This window comes from Crocodylus siamensis, chromosome 2 (assembly GCF_052110815.1).
Source record: "Crocodylus siamensis isolate JL-2025a chromosome 2, ASM5211081v1, whole genome shotgun sequence".
In the NCBI taxonomy this organism is placed as follows: domain Eukaryota; kingdom Metazoa; phylum Chordata; order Crocodylia; family Crocodylidae; genus Crocodylus; species Crocodylus siamensis.
Window position 1 is genome coordinate 185,102,577 of NC_143396.1, and position 13,044 is coordinate 185,115,620.

Genomic DNA, 13,044 nt, shown 5'->3' on the forward strand with positions numbered 1-13,044 from the left:
TGCAAGGCAGGAGGATGGTGGGGCAGGATTTGGCAGGAAGCACCACGTGGAGACCAAAGCCAGAGAGCAGATCATAGGCAGGCTCCAGCAACAAGGAAGACCAAAAGGTGCCACCATTTATGGGAAATACTTTGGGTCTGGATTTGTAATGGAGATGGAAAAACAGTATAAAAAGTGAGACTGTAACTGGGGTTCTCAGGGCTCATCCTCAAGATAGAAACACTCCTTGGTGTTCAGACTGTATAGCTACTGGATGAAAATGTAACTCAACAACTGGGTCAGTTCGTTTTAAAAAAATGTGGTTCCTTTGAAATGCTTATTTAAAAAAAAAAAAAAAATCTGAAAACTACTGTTTTTCTCCTGGATGATAACATTGATTTATTTCATAAATAAATTGTATCTTCAGGCTATCAATGACTTTTACTTGGAGACTTTCATAATATTCAAAAGATTTAATTCTATCTTTTCTATTTTTAATATTCTGGAAACATAAATATAGGTTCAGGAAAGGGATTCAGGCCACTGTGACCTCCCTGTGCCCAGGTCTGCTCAGATTCCAGATTTGTATTCCTTTGGGTAATCAATAGGCCCCTTATGCTCTCCAGCTGAGGCCCTCCCTGTATACAAGGCTCAGGTGTGCATTGTTTAGGCCTTCTGACTTATCTTAATAGGTAATTGTGAGAAACTCCCCTCTAATCAGGGGTAAGCTAGTCCCCTCCTCACAGCTGAGGGGCCCTGAGTGGTTGCAAGAAGGCTTTGAATTTTACTTCTGGGCAGGATTATCCTTTTCTCTGGCTAGTGAGAGCAACTGGCTTGTAATTAGGGGACTGGTCACCATCTCTCTTTAAAGGTGGGATATCTAGGTCTTTGTGAAATCGATGAGCATAAACCCTCTCAACATTCTCCTCCTTAGTGGGCAATAAGTGATTCTCCTTTACATTGAGCTACAGACATCTGTTGGTAACATGCTAGTTATTTCATGCAACTCAGCTGCACAAAGATCTCAGTATCTGACCTTAAGAGAAAAATGGGTGGAATTTTCACTTTGCCTTTCCCATGACATTTAAGTGTTTACATTTTTCTTGTTTTAAATGAAAGATTGTGAAGTTACTCTGGATTTAGTTCACTGGGTAGTATACAATTCCAATCTTCTGTCTTTGTTCGAGTACTGTTTTCACCTCCAGGTCCTTACCCTGGAAGAGTCTGTCAGCATTTTACTTTTCAGTTTCCTTACTTAGGTATAATCTTAGGGAAATGCAACACATTTTATTTTTTCTCTCTTTCTTTTAGGGTTACGCAGTTTTCTTTTCCAGTTTATTGTTGCATTCCAGAATGTGTATAATGTCAGTTACATTGTAAAACACCAGCATTCACCAAAATGTTATGGAATGTATGAGTTTTTGCATTATTTTTCACTACTTTTAATCATATTAAATTATTTTAGATTTTTCCTGAACTATTTTGACTCTAATTACACTTTAATGACATTAAACTTTCTAGTTTCATCACAATAACTCTTAAGCAGCAGGGTGGTTTAAAAAAAAAAAAAGATTTTTTTTTAAAGAAAATTTAAACTCTATTTTTTTTTATATAAATCAGATTTAATTAAAATTATAACCAAGTTTTCCTTTTTAAAAAGAAGACAGCCTAATATGAATCTTGAATTTAATACTGAGCAAGCTAAGAAGGCTTGGAGCGAAAACATTTACTCTTCAATCTATTCTTATTAAAACAATGTCAATGAGCCTCTACTAAAAACTCTGAAGTTAAAGGGTGATTTTCTTCTATATAAAAATGAGGGAGAAAAAACAAACAACTTTTGAGGTCAAGTTTTAAAAATATGAAACAATATTTAATGTATTAGGGGTCCAACTGTGCAAGGGATGCAGAGTTTATACTACTGCATGCAAAAGATCAGCAAAGTCATCATGGATGTTGGAATCTGGCTTTTAACTCAAGCAGACACCATCATCTGTACTCCCTGATCAGATTATCTACTGAGCCCACCTGGATGATATCAAACTCCTGGTTTATTCTCTCTGCCTGAGCTCCCATTTGCTCAGCTCTCAAATTATTAATATTTATGATTTTATACCCATAATGAAGGCTTATTCTCCAGTTCATGGAAAGCCAACTATCTGCTCAGTAATTGCCAATATCTGCTCAGTAATTGCCAATGCCCTGCTTCTGACTGGTTTTGAATACCTCAGCTGAATGGCCTTTCATAGACTTCATAGACATTAGGGCTGGAAGGGACCTCGGAAGATCATCGAGTCCAGCCCCCCGCCCAAAGGACAGGAAGTCTGCTGGGGTCATAGGATCCCAGCAAGATAAGCATCCAATTTACTCTTGAAGGTGTTCAGTGTAGGTGCTTGAACCACCTCCGATGGCAGCCTATTCCAGACCTTGGGGGCTCGGACAGTAAAGAAATTCTTCCTTATGTCCAGCCTGAAACGGTCTTGCAGGAGTTTGTGACCGTTCGACCTCATCATCCCTTGGGGCACTCAGGTGAACTAACGTTCCCCCAGATCCTGGTGGTCACCCCAATAAACTTATAGGTGGCCATCAGATCACTCCTGAGCCTGCGCTTTTCCAGGCTAAAGAGCCCCATGGCTTTCAGCCTGTTGTCATAAGGTCTGTTTTCCTGACCTCTGATCATGTGTGTGGCTCTTCTCTGGACCCTCTCAAGCTTCTCCACATCCTTTTTGAATTATGGAGCCCAAAACTGGACACAGTACTAAAGCTGCGGCTTCACAAAGGCCGAGTACAAGAGGTGAATGACGACCCGGGATTTGCTTGAGAAGCATCTATGGATGCACGCCAGCATTTTGGTCGCTTTACTAGCCGCAGCATCACATTGCAGGCTCATGTTCATCTTGTGGTCAATGATGACCCCCAAGTCTCTTTCTTCCATAGCGCTAGCCAGCATAGCACTGCCAAGCCTATAAGGATGCTGCAGGTTTTTCTTCCAAAGGTGGAGAACCTCGCATTTTTCGGTGTTAAACACCATCAGGTTCTCGTCCGCCCGTTTGCTGAGCCTGTCCAGGTCAGCCTAGATCGCCCTCCTGTCTTCTGGTGTGGATGCTTTACCCCAAATTTTGGTGTCATCAGCGAACTTGGCCAGTCCACTCCTGACTCCAATGTCCACATCATTAATGAAGATGTTGAACAATATGGGTCCAAGAACAGAGCCTTGGGGGACCCCACTGGTCACAGGACACCATGATGAGTGACTTCCGTCTATTACTACCCTCTGAGTCTGACCATGGAGCCAATTTCCCAGCCAGCGGATCATGGTGGACCCAAAGCCACAACTGGCCAGTTTCGCCAAGAGGTGATCATGGGATACCAGGTTGAAGGCTTTTTTGAAGTCAAGATATATGACATCAATCTCTTCTCCCTTGTCCAGGTCATAGGTCACCTGGTCATAGAAGGAAATGAGATTGGTCAAGCAAGACCTACCCACAACAAACCCATGCTGGCTATCCTCAGGACGCTGGCGTCAGCCAGCCCATTAAGGATGTCCACTTCAATAAACTTTTCTAAGGTCTTCCCCGGGATACAAGTCAGGGTGATGGGCCTATAGTTAGCCAGATCCACTCTCCTCCCTTTCTTGAAGACAGGCACCACATTGGCGTTCTTCCAGTCTGTGGGCACTACACCAGAGCGCCAGGAGTTTTCAAAGATCCGTGCCAGGGGCTGGGCTACGATGCTCGCCAGTTCCTAAAGTATCCTGGGGTGTAGATTGTCAGGGCCAGCTGACTTGAAGGTATCCAGCCTCTCAAGGTGTTCGTTCCCTCACCCAGACCTCCCTGTCCCATAGCAGGCGTGGGCATCCCATGGGACTGATGAAAGACCAATGCAAAGTACCCATTTGATAGGTTGGCTTTCTCCTGGGCGTCAGTTGTCCCATCTGGTTCAGCAGGGGTCCAGTGTTGCCCTTGCTTTTCCTCTGGCTCCCCACATATCTGAAAAAAAACTTTTTATTGTCCTTGAAGCTAGCTGGAGTTCAGTTGCAGCCTTGGCTCTCCTGGTTTGCTCCCTGCAGGACCAGACCAGTGCAGAATAATCCTCCTTGGAGGTGAATCCCATCCTCCATCCTTTCTTGGTCTCTTTGCATATGTACAGAGATGTAAATATTAGTTTCTTAAGGGTTCCATCTGGGTCTCTAAACTAAAATACTGCAGTGTACAAGGTCAAGGGGTTACAACAGCAGAAATCATGGACTGTTGTTTTATTTTGGATGTTGAGAAGGGGTAAGAGAAGTGTGGTGGGTTATGTCACTGGGAGAAGGAGTCTCTGCTGTTAATTTTTTTGCATTGAAGAGGGAGAGAAAACAGCAAAGAGCACTGTGTCCAGCAGAAAAGACCAATGCTGGACTCAAGACAGACAGTGTAGGAAAAAGAACAACATGCTGTGAAGGGTAGACTAGTTTCAGTTTCAACACCTGAAAACTGCTATGGCTGAAGGTCACCAAAAAAAGGTAAAGAAAAACCTATTTGGGAATCTTTTCAAAAAATTGCTGTGCCACTGGAAAAAAGAACACCACATGATACGAAATGTAAATAGTGCAACAAACATATGTTAAGAATCCAAATATGTTAAGCAATATATATATTTTAAATTATAGATATGATAGTTTGTATGCCTAGGAAAGATGTACCAAACCTACTATAAAAACTGTACTTAGTTGTAAATCAACATGTTTTAATTGTTTTGAAAAGAAAATACACCTTCCTTTCACCAATAAAAATACACCCTTCTTTGAAAAACAAAACCAAAAAAATATATGCAATGAGAAAGTTGAGAAAAATCTTTGTCTTTTGAAAAGGCATCAGATAGCAAACACTGGGTTAGATATTGCATGTTATAAGCAATGTTACAGTTAACCATCAATTCTCTTATCTATCCCTGGCTAGAGAGTAGAGCCACTGCATCAAACTGGCTGCAGAGGTGTGCACTTGGAAAGGGGAGTGGTAGAGGAAGACACACATCTGCACAGTGACAAATTTGAAGCATTCCAAGATTCAGAGTATTTCAAATGCATGAACAAAGGCATTATAAAATGGAACTACAATCTCATGTTTCTTACTGAAATTATTTTAGAGATGAAGCATATTGAAAATTTAGCACAAGTGCTTTCTACTGAAAATAAAGTTTAGGAAGCCCCAACATGTGGTTTGGAGGTTTAGACAGCTATGTAAGAATCCATAAAGATAAATCACAATCTAAATCTTACAGGGGTGTAGGTTGTAGCCATGTTGGTCTTAGGACACAATCTAAATGTTAAATATTCCGATCTGTTCTAATGCAATGAAGAAAACTTTCTTTGGGGGTAGAGAAAAAAATGGCACTTCACTCTCTCTCCAATCTCTCAGTTCTAATAGGGAATTTACAAAACACTTCCCAGAGATGAGCCTCTGAACTTCATTTCATTAACCTCCTGGATACTAAAAATCATGGACTAAATAGACACTGGATTTATGACACAACCTGCCTGACATCTGACTCCCCAGGTACCTCTCCACTATTCATCCCCTTTCCCTCCCCCTAGCCCCACCCAGCCTGTCTCTCACCCACTGACTCCTCAGTTTACATCTTCACTCACTGCCTGTCTTGTATGCACACCAGACCAGCCTCTGGCTTCTTTACTTTTCATTCCATCCAGGAAGAGAACACACCAAGTGCTGAAGCTTCCTCACCCTGGCAAAGGGTTTTGAACCCGAAAGCTTGCTTAAAATTTTTTTTCCAACTGTTTAAACTGGTCTAATAAAGGATATCAGATTCACCCAAAGAATCTTATCTGCCTATGTCCTTAGACCAATATGGCCACAACCTACACCCATGTCACTTCCTTGGCACTCAAATCATTCTATAATGGAAATTCCATGGTGCTTTTTGTTTCAAAGTAGGATACCTGTTTTATGATGCATTACTGAAATTAGCCATTTAAAAAGCAGATTATCTAGTGCAGGGGTGTCAAACATACAGCCCACAAGGCCCAATAATCCAGCCTCTGGTGCTGCCCCTTTTGCTGCACAAGACCATCCCCATGCACAGTGCCAGGGATGTGCACTGTCAGCAGCACTCACTAGAGCTGAGTCCAAGTCCCAGTCAGATCCCCCTGTAGAGTAGAGCTCACTCAGGCCAGCATCCTGGACTGGCCCAGGCAGACACCATCTGTGCTAGATCAGGCATGCTGGGAGGAAGAATAGGGAGATCTGTGGGCTCAGTCCAGCCCATGGACCATCCCTGTGCTACTCATCCAGCCTGTGGGACCAGATTAGTTGGACACTCCTGATCTAGTGGACAGACAGATCACTTGCCAGCTATATGTAAAGTAGGTATGCAGTACTGTAGTCTAAGGAAAACATTTCAATCTACCTACATAGTAAATGGTGGAGGATGAAAGTCTGTGCATAAGAGCTCTCACAGACATGCAGAAGAAGGGCCTTTAAGCAGATGTCTTACCACTGAGGTTGAATGGGGAGCCAATACTCATCTTGAGATAAAAAATGCTCAGAGTCTGTATATGTAGTAATTTCCATACTGAACAATGCCTTACATTTTATAAAGGTACGGCATGTTTCTCTGCTCTTGTGCAGATGCCAATCCAAGGACAGAGGTCAAATAGGCTGTGTCTTCCCTGTTCACAGAAGAGGAGACAAATTGCAACAAGTAACCTGATCCTGAATCTGAATCAGGGCCAACCTCCCTCTGGCCAAAAGGAGGTTAACAAGCCTGCCTCCCAGTCCTACCAAGAGAGTTTTGAGAAGCTGTCACACTTAGCACCCAAGACAGGTGCACAGCCCTCCTTGAGCATATGAGGTCTAAAGACTGAACTTGTTTGGGACCCGATCTACTGATTTGACCTCAGTGATTACAGCAAACACTGAAAGTGCAGGGAACTACTCTGAGGAGACTACTATCCTTCATAGCATCATGGCTGTACCTTCTTTGCCAAAAGGCAGGTAACTCAAGGTAGCCATCTTTCTATAAGGTTTAGTGACAAGATATTGCAGTTTTTCTTTCAGCGCAGTTAACCACACAAAACTCCAGCTCAAGGTGGAATAAAAGAGGTGAAAGTAGGATTAACCCTTTAGAAGTATACCTGCTTTGGCAAGGGAAAACAACACTCAGTTATCTAGTCCTGCTCCCAGCAGATCCTAGGAGGCACAGGTGAAAATACTAGAGGCAATGAGACTCCTTTGCTGCACTGGTATAGTCACCAATGGAGCTATGCTGATAAAAATATAAACAACAGGCAGTTTCCTAAATAAAATATATCAGGATGAGGCACTAGTGAAAGAGACTGAATATGACACCTGAACTTAGATTTTCAGATGTAAAATTCATCCTGGGGTATAGGCCCAGGATCAAGTCTATGCACTCTAAAGGATTTACAAGGGAATATCACTGGTATGAAGGTCTTAAGCTCCCTGTTTGCATAGGGTTACATTTTTACTTATGCTGTAGGTAAGGCTAGGTTTCTTTCTTTTACCTTCTCTTACGAAACCACGTGCCTGCCTCTATTGTCCTCCTCACATTGGAACATATCGGAGAAAAACCATTCTTGGCGACAACTGGACAACCCCATTTGTCACTAGCCAACTGTATACTTTAGGATTAGGTTGCTTAGATTATGCAGTAGGTCAGGAGTACACCATTTAAAGCCTCTCTCATTTCTCAATACTTCTGGACTGGTTTCTCTCCTTTTTTAAACCAGTCATCAGTCCTTTTTATTAACAGAGAATTCAGCTGTTTTTACCAGGCAGACATCAAATAAATAGTCCATCAAGTTCCTACCAGAGGGGATAACTTAAATACTCATCTTCTCTTGGATGGTGGTATTCAGATTTCACACCACCACCTATGACAGATGGTTTAACCAATTCCTTTTCCTATCTCCCCTTCCTTCATTTGTCTCATGAATTTTTCTGTAGAATTTGCACATGACATTTGCTTTCAAGATTTGAAAGTATGAAATTATACCATGAAATAACTTGTCACTAAAGACAGAACCACACTGACATTCCAAAGTCTGAATTTCCCCAATTTTTGTGGAGGTGGGTTGCATGTTATTGAGATCTGTGGCACACCTTGCAATGGGTGCTTGAAGAGGAAGGCCAACAGCCCTGGAATGGAAAGCCTATTGGTCACTGGCAATTAGACAAAACAAAGAAATTTAAGGACTGATTTCTGAAGGTATTTATGCACCTATCTGCATCTTAGGGTGCCTAAATACTAAATCAGGTTAGGAAGGTTTCAGTAGAATAGGTTTCCATCAGAAAATGCTGTTTCGGCCGATAATATTAGGAAAAACATTACAAAAAAAATCTATGGCATAACCACGGAGGGGCAACTGGGGAAGCTGCTCTGGGCACAGACTTGGGAGACAGGAGAGGAACCAGCTACTGCCACACGTGTGTAATTGTGCTGGTGTTGGCACGTGAGGTATACTGCCTGCCCGGAGCGAAGATTCAGGATGTGAAGGGGATGCTCCAGTCCATCATCCATCATCCAGCCCTCCGATTATTACCCCATGGTCCTTGTCCATGTGGGTACTAACGATGCGGCCAGGAGAGCCCCTGATCGCCTGATGGAGGACTACCATGCTCTGGGAGGCGTGCTGAGGGAGATGGGCGCACAGGCGGTCTTCTCTTCCATCCTGCCAGTGAGCGGACGCGGCAGACGTCACGAGATGTGCATTGCGGAGACCAACTGGAGGCTACAGGAATGGTGCTTCGAGGCGGGCTTTGGCTTCCTCAGCCATGACCGGCACATCGTGATGAGAGACATGCTGGGATGGGATGGGCTCCACCTTTCCCCTAAAGGTAAGCGTGTGTTCTCTTCCAGGTTGGTGAACCTCCTTCGGCGGGCTTTAAACTAGGCTCGTCGGGGGAGGGGGAAGATGAGGGCGGAGGAGACGATGACATACCAGGCCCAGCAACAGCCAGCGAGCCCAGACCAATGGTCAAAACGGAGAAACAGGTAAGCGATAGGGGACGGGGCATTGCTGAGACTAGGGGGTCAGTGGGCACAACCGCTGAAGGCCTCAAATGCCTCTACACGAATGCTCGAAGTATGGGGAAGAAGCAGGAGGAACTCGCCCTCCTCCTAGCTGTCACCAGCCCTGACATAGTAGGGATCACAGAAACGTGGTGGGACTCATCGCATGACTGGGCGGTGAGTGTCAAGGGCTATAGGCTATACAGGAAGGACAGGATAGGAAGGAAAGGTGGAGGAGTAGCACTCTACATCAAGGAGGAATATACTTCCTCGTTAATTAGCATGGGGGTAGAGGGGGGGCACTCTGAGGTGCTCTGGGTTAGAGTAAAAGGCAGTCCAGGGGAGAGAGACTTAACGGTGGGAGTCTACTATAGACCTCCCAACCAGGGAGAAGAGCTCGACCTGGAATTCTTAGGTCAGCTTACAGAGGCAGTGAGGGCTAAGGATGTGGTCATCATGGGGGACCTAAACTTCCCAGACATCTGCTGGGAGGAGCAGTCAGCCAAGTCTGATCGCTCACGTCGGTTCTTAGCCAGACTGCAGGACCTCCATCTAACCCAGGAGGTGCACAGCCCCACCAGGGGAGACGCCTTGTTGGACCTAGTGCTGGCCACGGGTGATGACCTGGTGAGGGGGCTGCGGGTGATGGGCCACCTGGGAGACAGTGATCATCGCTTGCTGGAATTCACCATCCAGCGTAAGGTGGCAAAGGGCTGCAGCAAGGCAACAGCCCTAGACTTTAGGAGGGCTGACTTCAACAAGCTAAGGAGGATAGTTGGGGAAGCGCTGAGGACCCAGAGGGGAAGGGAATCAGATGTCGAAGGTGAGTGGTTGCTCCTTAAGGAGACGATCCTCCATGCCCAAAGGGAGGTAATCCCAACAAGGGTCAAAGGGAGCAGGAGGGCACATAAACCCCCATGGCTCACTAAGAGCATCCGGGAATGTCTCCTTGCTAAAAGGGAGGCATATACCCAATGGAGAGATGGGGTCATCGCCAAGAAGGACTATGTTATAGTCGCCCGAGGATGTAGGGGGGCAGTCAGGAGGGCCAAGGCAGAGTTGGAGATAGGACTAGCTTCCCGGATTAAGGACAATAAGAAGTCCTTCTTCAAATACATAGGGGGTAAAAAGAGGGTCCCGGGTAATGTGGGGCCCCTGCAGGACACGATGGGCAACTTAGTCATCACGCCAGATGACAAAGCTAACATATTTAACGATTTCTTTGCCTCTGTCTTCCTAAGTAGGGACCAGTTCAGCCACCTCCCTGCTGGGCCCCCCTCGGGCCCCGAGAGAGACACGCCTGGGCCAAGGGTTAGCGAGGAGTTAGTTAGGGTACTTCTGGAGAAGCTGGACGTGTTCAAGTCCGCTGGTCCGGACGATCTTCACCCTAGGGTTCTACAGGAACTGGCTGAGGTCATTGCGGGACCCCTGGCACGGCTCTATGAGCACTCGTGGTGCTCTGGCGAGGTGCCGGAGGACTGGAAGAGGGCCAATGTGGTCCCTATCTTCAAAAAGGGAAAAAAAGAGGACCCGGGAAATTACAGGCCAGTTAGTCTGACCTCAATCCCGGGTAAGCTCTTTGAAAAAATTATCCTGGCACACATCCAGGAGGGCCTTGCGGGGGAATGCATGCTCAGGGGCAACCAACATGGGTTTATCAGTGGCAGGTCTTGTCAGACCAACCTGGTGGCCTTTTACGATCAGGTCACCAAATCATTAGACGCAGGGGTTGCTGTGGATGTAGTCTTTTTGGACTTCCGGAAGGCTTTCGACACTGTCTCTCACCCTGTCCTCATCAAAAAGCTGAGAGACTGTGGTGTCGATGCCCACACGGTCAAATGGGTCGCCAACTGGTTGGAGGGCCGCACCCAGAGGGTGGTAGTGGATGGGTTCTTCTCGACCTGGAAGGATGTGGGCAGTGGGGTTCCGCAGGGCTCGGTCCTCGGGCCTGCACTGTTCAACATCTTCATCAGTGACTTGGATGAGGGGGTAGAAAGCACCCTGTTCAAGTTTGCTGATGACACTAAGATGTGGGGGGATGTGGGTGCACTAGAAGGGTGCAATAGGCTACAAGCTGACCTTGACAGGTTGCAACGGTGGGCGGATGAGAATAGGATGGGGTTTAACACTGATAAGTGCAAGGTGTTGCACATGGGGAGGAAGAACCGGCACCACACTTACAGGTTGGGGAACTCTCCTCTTGCCAGCACGGAGACGGAAAAGGATCTTGGAGTCGTCATTGACTCCACGATGAACTTGGGCCGGCAGTGTGGGGAGGCAGTCAAGAAGGCCAATCGTACCCTATCATGCATCCACAGATGCATCTCGAGCAGGTCCAGGGAGGTGATCCTCCCCCTCTATGCGGCACTGGTCAGGCCGCAGCTGGAGTACTGCGTCCAGTTCTGGGCGCCACACTTCAAGAGGGACGTGGACAATATGGAAAGAGTTCAGAGGAGGGCCACTCGTATGATCAGGGGTCAGCAGGGCAGGCCTTATGAGGATAGGCTACGGGACCTGAACCTGTTTAGCCTCCACAAGAGAAGGCTAAGGGGGGACCTTGTGGCCTGCTACAAACTGGTCAGGGGGGATCAGCAGGTATTGGGGGAGTCCCTGTTCCCCCGTGCTCTGCCAGGAGTGACCAGGAATAACGGTCACAAACTGGCGGAGGGTAAGTTTAGATTAGATATTAGGAGGCGCTACTTCACAGTCAGGGTGGCTAGGGCCTGGAACCAGCTTCCAGGGGAAGTGGTGCAGGCTCCGAGCCTGGGGATTTTTAAAAGGAAGTTAGATGAGCACCTTGCCGGGGTCATCTGACCCCGGTGCTCTTTCCTGCTAAGGCAGGGGGTCGGACTAGATGATCTACCTAGGTCCCTTCCGACTCTAGCTACTATGAAACTATAACTATGGAAGATGCCACGGCCTCTGTGTGCAACAGCTGCTCCCAGCACCTGACCACATTGTTTGTTACCCCTCTAAATAAAATGTGCATTTTATTTCATAACAGTTTACTGCAATAAGGGTGGATATTTCATTCCATGAAAATTTTTGGAAGTGACTTTTCAATCTGACATGGGATAAAAACATGTCAAAGTTCTCAGCTTCACGGGATATAATTTTTCTTTTCTAGCCTATTCTAATGAAAAGGGACTTGATTAAGAGTCTTACAAGAACTTCCTCCTTTACAAAGATCCTAACTAGAACATATTTCTTCTGCTGATGCCCAATTAACACACTGGTCTTTGGAAACAGCATTTCCAAAACCAAATGCTGCACTGTGAAAGAGGGAAAAGAACAAATTACCTTTCTGTTGAGGATTTGGCTGACATCCCTAAGGTTAACAAGACAGATGTGCCACAGCTGCTGGTACAATAAAGATTTACTAGGTAAGGCTGCACACACACAAACCCAGCTAAAACAAACAGGAAGATCAACAGGTGCTATAAAAGACTCCCCAAAAAGAGAATATAAAGTAAAATAAAATAAAATAAAAATGTTAGTCACAATATTAGCATTTAAACCATGCATAAATCCATTAAGACTTTAATAAAGAATACTTTGACCACTGGTGTCAGCAGACAAAATTCCCTGAATTTGTATGTAATGGCAGCCACTAAGCCTGCAATCAACTTCATCCATGACGAGCTCAACCCTTTTAAAAGCTAAATGGCTTCCCTTCCCACTGGAGTCCACAGAAGTTGTAGGTAGACAATATAACCCAGAAAATTCCCCCTTCTCAGTGTTTAGGAAGTTTGCTGTACTGGATTTATTGGCATAAGTTTGAAAGGCTCACGTTACTGATCAGGGTCAACATCAAAGCAGCTTTGGACCATCCCAAATAAGCAAGCTCTCAGAAAATCCTATACTAATTCCACATATGCTCTGTATATACCAAATCTTCTGGAACTAGAACATCCATACAATGAGTTTAACAGGAAGAGATAACTAGGAATAATGTTCTGTGTAGAGAAGTCTCAATTATGAGAGCAACTTTACTGTAAGCAACCCACAATCAACTGATCTTTGCAAAGAAATATA

General features: G+C 45.4%; 1 protein-coding gene across 1 annotated transcript in view; it reads right to left on the reverse strand.

Annotated features, from left to right (window-relative positions):
- OTOG (otogelin) overlaps positions 1-13,044 on the reverse strand; it is a 206,966-nt gene that overhangs the window by 186,266 nt on the left and 7,656 nt on the right. The window lies entirely within an intron of this gene.